The following is a 6,478-nucleotide window of genomic DNA, read 5'->3' as shown; positions in this document are numbered from 1 at the left end:
ACTGACCGATGCCATGAACTGATAGGTAGGATTTGAGACCGATATATTCGCCACCATTGTTAGAATAAAGACTCTTGATTTTGGTATTAAATTTATTTTCCACAAGATTTCTGAATTGCAGAAAAGTTGTTTGAACTGTTGATTTATGAGTCATAGGATAGAGCCAAGTATCTTTGGTATAGTGATCAACAAAAATAAGATAATATTTAGAGCCATCAATACCAATGACATGGGATGGACCCCAAACATCTGTATAAATCAAATCCAATGGAGCAGTGCTAGTGAGGCCATGATTATGAGAAGTTTGTCGATGGGCTTTATTTTATGAACAAGAAGAACAAAGTGATAAGGATTCATTCTTATTTATGGGAAAAGAAAAGGTGCGAATTAAATGATGGACCAATTTGGATGATGGATGACCAAGTATTTTATGCCAACCATTGGTGGTGGTGCGTTCATGGACATAGGCAACAATATTTTTTGGAGGTAGATCTTCTGGAAATGGGTACACACCGTCTACACAATCGTCTTTGAGTAGTGTCGCCCCCGTGATCCGATCCTTCACCAAAAAATAAGTAGGATGAAATTCAAGATAAACATTATTATGTTTGGTGAAATGATGAACAAAAATAAGGTTTTTTTGAATTGTAGGAACACAAATAGTATTACATAATTGAAAGACACGTTTAGGCGATGGAATAGATAATGAACCAATATGAGACACATGCAAACTTGAACCATCTCCAATAACCACCTCATCAATACCATCATATTCAGAATTAATTGTCAATTGTGAGAGATTAGTGCTCATATTATAAAATGTCGCGGAATCAAACAACCACTTTTGTTTCTTCTCTTTAACGGATACTGCATAATTTGCAGTAAATTCAGCAGAAGGCATTTTTGGTCATATGGCCCACTTGATCACACCACTAGCACTTAGGCTTGAATTTCTTATAGCTAGAAGGAGAAGGCCAATTTTTGTTGGACCTATTTATGCTTCGATTCTTAGGAAAGAAAGGCTTATTACTTGATTTATACTGCTCGCTCCTTGCCGATGAGAGTAATTTGTAGTGGGAATAAAGTTGGCTGCCGACTGGATTTCCAACCGTCAAAGATAATTTTCATGACCTACAAGAAGATCATGCAGATCTTCAAATTTAAGGTGTCACGAGCACGAATGGGTGCTACAATTTCTCTGAATTCGAGACCCAATCCATTAAGGATGTTGAGGGTTAGATCATTGTTTGAAACCGAATGATCGATGATTGCAAGTTCGTCAACAAGCATTTTAATTGCTTGAAGAAACTTAGTAACGGTGCGATTTCCACGAGTGCTCAAGGTTAAATCTTCCTTGAGCTGCATCGTCCGTGTTCTGGATTTTCCAGCATTAAGGTGGGTAAGTGTTGTCCAAGCCTCATGAGATGTTTTGTATGAAGTAAGAAGTGGAGTGATATTTGTGGAGGTGGAGGCAAGAATGGCATGGAGGATGAGTTTGTCTTGGTGAACCTAGTGGGAGTTCGCAGCTATGGAGGCAGAGTTGGTTGTATCAATGGCAAGGCATACTTTTGAACCAGTGACAAAATCAATAATATCATAACCAATAAGTAATCCCTCAAATTGAGCTCTCCATTGAGAAAAGGTGGAAGGGGTGAGTTTTGCGTTGATAATGGTGGCAGTATTGAGAGTGATGATAGGTGAATCAATGGTAGATGTAGAGATGACAACCATTTTGCAGAAAAAAAGAACTCGTTAGAGATTATAGCTCTGATACCATAAAGCGGATACAAAAACTATTGTAATTATTCTTGCTACAAAGGCACACACATCTCTATACATTTTTCATATCTTTATACAACCCAAAACCTTAAGTTTAGGCAATCAAAGATATGGAACAGAAAAAAAAGAAGAAACTAATTCTAAAATCATGGGAATACACAAAAATCATGGGAATACACAAATATGGTATTGACATAAATGATGATAGCTATACTGAAGGTGGCATTGGTGTGATTGCTTTAGTTTCCTTAATAATGCGCGCGCGCGCATATATATATATATATTGAAGGATGTAGAAAACTAAACTTAGCTAATCCTAATGGGTTTTGTATAATAAACCCTAATATAATAGATACAATACTAATAATACAATTGATATCTAGACATGGATCTAGAATTATGTTTGATTATATTAATTCAATATCCCCCCGCAAGTTGAATAGGAAAGCAATAACATTGAAGTTGTATCGTACAAATGTAAATTAAGATGATGAGTGGTTTAGTGAGAACATCGATAATTTGATCATTATAAGTAATAAATTGAACCTGTTAGCGCCCACATTAAGGATGAAATGAAAATCAATCTCCTCGTGTTTTATGCGAACATGGAGTACTAGATTCAATGTTAGATAAGTGAGTCATAAGTTATAACACCGTACTAGAAGAGTAGTTGTACAAGAAATTCCAAGTGTAAGAAGTAGAGACTAGACCTATTGTAATTCTACAACAACATTAGCAATGGTTTTATATTCTGCCTTTGTAAAAGACCAAACTAACAATGCATTGTTTACTAGATTTTTAAGAGATCAAGTTTTGAACAAGAAAAATAGCACTATCACTAGTAGAATTTCATTTATTAACACTACTAGCTCAATGAGAATCGCTAAACCCATTGAGAGAGAGATCACTCTTAACATGTCAAGTGCAAACTAAAAGGTGAAGTACTACGTACATAATGCAAGATATATTTAATTGACAGCAAATGAATATCAATTAGAGAATGCATAGATTAACATACCTTGTAAACCACATAGCAAATGTCAGGTTATACGAATGTGAGATACTGGAGAGCATCGTCTAATTGTCTGAATTGGTTAGGATCCAGATGAGGAGAACCAATTGATCTGAATAAATGAGAACCTACTATAATTGGAGTAGCAATTGGTTTACACTCAGACATTCCAGCTTTCTTTAGAAACTCAACAATGTATCATTGCTTTGAAAAAAGTAAGCCATCAGTAGTGGAAGAAACTTCAATACCATGAAAATAGTAAAATGGACATATATTATGATAAGTATTGCGGGTTGGACCATGACTATGTTGTTGATGACCTTTTTCACGATTATGAAAACCTCCACAATCACCAAAGAAAGTATTCTAGAGTAGGGGCGCTCACCATTATAGGAAAAGATAGATCATCCTTGGGCTTATTGGGGTATAGTAAGATGAGCTACTAGGTAGAGGGTCTCGAAATCACTCTCTTACCAAATAGAAAGGTGCTAAAAAGTGTTTCTATATATAAAATCATGGCTTAACAATAAAAAATGCAATTCAATAAAGGATACCGATTCTACTCGATCCGTAAGAGTAGCTACAAGAGACTTAGACTCTACACGAAGCCTTCTAAATAGGTAAAGGTTGAAATATGAAGGATTAAGATGTTTATCAATAGTTGTGAGTTCATCATTAGAGGCTTTTTCATGTTGAAAACAAGTTGTGACACTTTCATCAGGCTCTTAACGAAATTCAACCAAGGCAGAATGTGTACACATAATATGTGTTGCAGAGATAGAGGCCAGGCTGATGCTAGAATGGTTCAAATGACAAGAGATGTGGTACAACAATAAGTAAAGACAGCAACTTAATGGAAAGGGAGGCAATTAGTGTGCTCATGAGTAATTAATCCTGTTGTACTTGCTATTTCTAACAAGTTCTGTAACAATAACTTCTAATATAATGAATAAACACATAATTATTTTTTAGCTTAGAGTTATATTTGATTATATTACCCATTTGATATTTGCTTGAGGTTTAACTTAGTATATGAGAAATCAACTGACTCAATACATTTTAGCATTCATTAGAGGAAATGGGTCTACAAGAGAGTTAAGAGACAGATCAAGATTGAAAACTTCGTCATGTTTCCAAAACTTTTTGGCACAGTTCATGTGAAGTTGTTCTAAGAAATATCAAGTTTCTGGTGCCTCAAAATTTCCAAGAAAACTTGGGATTATTCCCGTCAATGCTTTGTGGCCCAGTTCACGATAAACCAGCTCTGGAGCTAGGGAGGCTACTGAATTTGGTAATTTACCAGAAAATTTGTTATGGGAAAGTTCAATAATCCCAAGGTCAGTGAACGGTGAGAAAACATCAGGCATGGGGCCAGTGAGTTTCTTATTAATTTCGTTGACTAAGAAAACCCAGCCTTTTTAGCTTGCAAATTCCAAGAGGAATTTGAGCAGAGTCAGCTCGGTTAACTCCGATACCGGACTCGGTATTTACCCCGTGAATTGGTTGCCTTATAAACAAAGGGCCTCCAGTTGGGCCATCTTGTTGTTTTCTATATCCACAGAATGTTGTATTCGAGTTTGGGCAACCCGAATAAAAGATCCGGGAATTTACCCGTAATGTTATGGTTTTGAAAATACAAATACCATCAAGGTTCAGGACTTCGACTAGAGATGATGAGATTGTACCTGTTCAGTACCTCTTTGGTTCGTCGGGTAGCCCATGGAGTGATATGGTGTTAACCCGGTTGTCGATGGTGCAAGTTAAGCCATCCCAGGCAGGGGCGGAGCTGGTAGTATTTAATAGGTTTGTCGGGTAGCCCATGGGTTATAACCGGCTTGAATGCCAATAGACTCCATTGATGTTCGAGGCAGGCAGCTGGTGCGGATTGGAAGATGAATACGGAGACGAGGAGAACATAGAGGTGCTTCACGTTGTTTTTTAGAGGAACAAAAATGCAAAGAGGTGCTTGGCAGGGCTAAGATGGGGATTTATAAAATTTCAACGTTCATGGGTCCTCTTATTCTGGGCTCAAGCATCACCCATGCGCCGTTAGAGATGGGCATAGGCGAGGGAGGGGGGGGCTGGCAGGGGCCTTGGCCCCTGCAAAGAAATGCCCCTCCCTTATAAATATTTGTGACAAAGGAATAGATTTTCTTAGCTCCCTTCTAGTTTATAACCTGGCCCCTCCTAATTTTTTTGTCTTGTTCCGTAGAGAAATGGAATAAAGTCTCCTTTGCGGAAGTTAAAGACGCTGAGAAAATGCTGCTGTTTACCAAATGAAAAGGAAAATGTTGCTGTTTACTAAAATAAAAATATATTATTTTAAAAAATAACTATTACCGTAACCTCAAACATTTCATTAATTTTTTCTTAAAAAAAACGAAAGTGATAAGAAAATGAGCTGTGCACATACACAAAAGACTACATTCCGTAAAGGGCTTTACGACATAGTTCATCCCTGTACTCACTATTACAAAGTACTTTACAACCCTATTCATCCCTGTATTATTAACACATTACAAAGTATTCAACTAATAAATCCATACACCAACAAAGGTTTGATTGTGTCCCTCTTCATCAACAAATTGCATAATATCAATCCTCTGTTAATTAAGTTGTTAGCGATCGAGGAACAACTATCCTCTTCATTATGTGATTGGAGTCTGTTGCCTTGCTTGTGAGAGAAGATGATTTCTTGCATCCTCGAATGGAATTTCCCCATAAAAATTGAAAGAGATGAGTCGATTTGCTTACGAGTTTTATGATAGTATTCGCTTGTGAGAGAAGATGATTTCTTGCATCCTCAAATGGAATTTCCCCATAAAAAATGAAAGAGATGAGTCGATTTGTTTACGAGTTGTATGATAGTATTCGCTTGTGAGAGAAGATGATTTCTTGCATCCTCGAATGGAATTTCCCCATAAAAAAAAGAAAAAGAGATAAGTCAATTTGCTTACTGGTTGTATGATAGTAATTTATGTCATTTGATAATGATACAAGATGATGTAAATTTTGATTAAGAGTTTAATGGTGACAAATTGCAAGAGCATTAATGGTGGCAGGTTTGGTGTTGGGTGAGTTAATTAGTGTTTTACAAGTAGTACAAAAAAAAAATAACAAATAGATGATTATTGTGATGGGTTACACATAAAAAAAAAATCTTCATAATCTTCTTCATAAATACATTAAAAAATTGAGAATTTTAAATAAAAAAATGTGTAGTCAATTGACTCACGGCTCGCTACAAATTGGATCAAATATCTTTAAATACAAAAATAAAAGTATAGTCATTTCCAACACATTTTTTTATGTAAAAACAAATTTAATTATGAATCAAAAGTCTAATTTATATATTTAATTAAATACATCAAGAATAATATGTACAATATAAAAAAGAGTTATCAAGACTAACCAAAGACTAAATTAAAAAATTAAAAGATAGATGGAGATGAAAACATCTAATTAATCTCATTTAATGACTATATATAAACTCAATTGGGTTTACTATTTTTTAAAATAAAGTTTATTTAATTAAAAAAATTAAAAATCTTAAGAAAGTGATTAAATAAAATTCAAGGAAAAAAGATATTATTGTATATAAAAAATATTGACTAATATTAGAAAAACATTATATTCAAAACCATGAAATATTAAAAGTTATTTTATAAAAAAAAATATAACAAAAAA

At 34.9% G+C, this 6,478-nt stretch overlaps 1 long non-coding RNA gene across 1 annotated transcript; it reads right to left on the bottom strand.

The window, feature by feature from the left end:
- Positions 1-293: 293 nt before the first annotated feature.
- LOC140956015 (uncharacterized) lies at positions 294-4,850 on the bottom strand. Its single transcript, XR_012170937.1, has 2 exons — positions 2,798-4,850; positions 294-559 (listed from the first exon to the last, which is right to left on the bottom strand). It is a non-coding gene; the product is annotated as an uncharacterized lncRNA (long non-coding RNA).
- Between the last annotated feature and the right edge of the window lie 1,628 nt (positions 4,851-6,478).

Source organism: Populus alba, chromosome 10 (genome assembly GCF_005239225.2).
Source record: "Populus alba chromosome 10, ASM523922v2, whole genome shotgun sequence".
In the NCBI taxonomy this organism is placed as follows: Eukaryota; Viridiplantae; Streptophyta; class Magnoliopsida; order Malpighiales; family Salicaceae; genus Populus; species Populus alba.
This window is presented reverse-complemented; position numbering and strand designations above follow the sequence as displayed.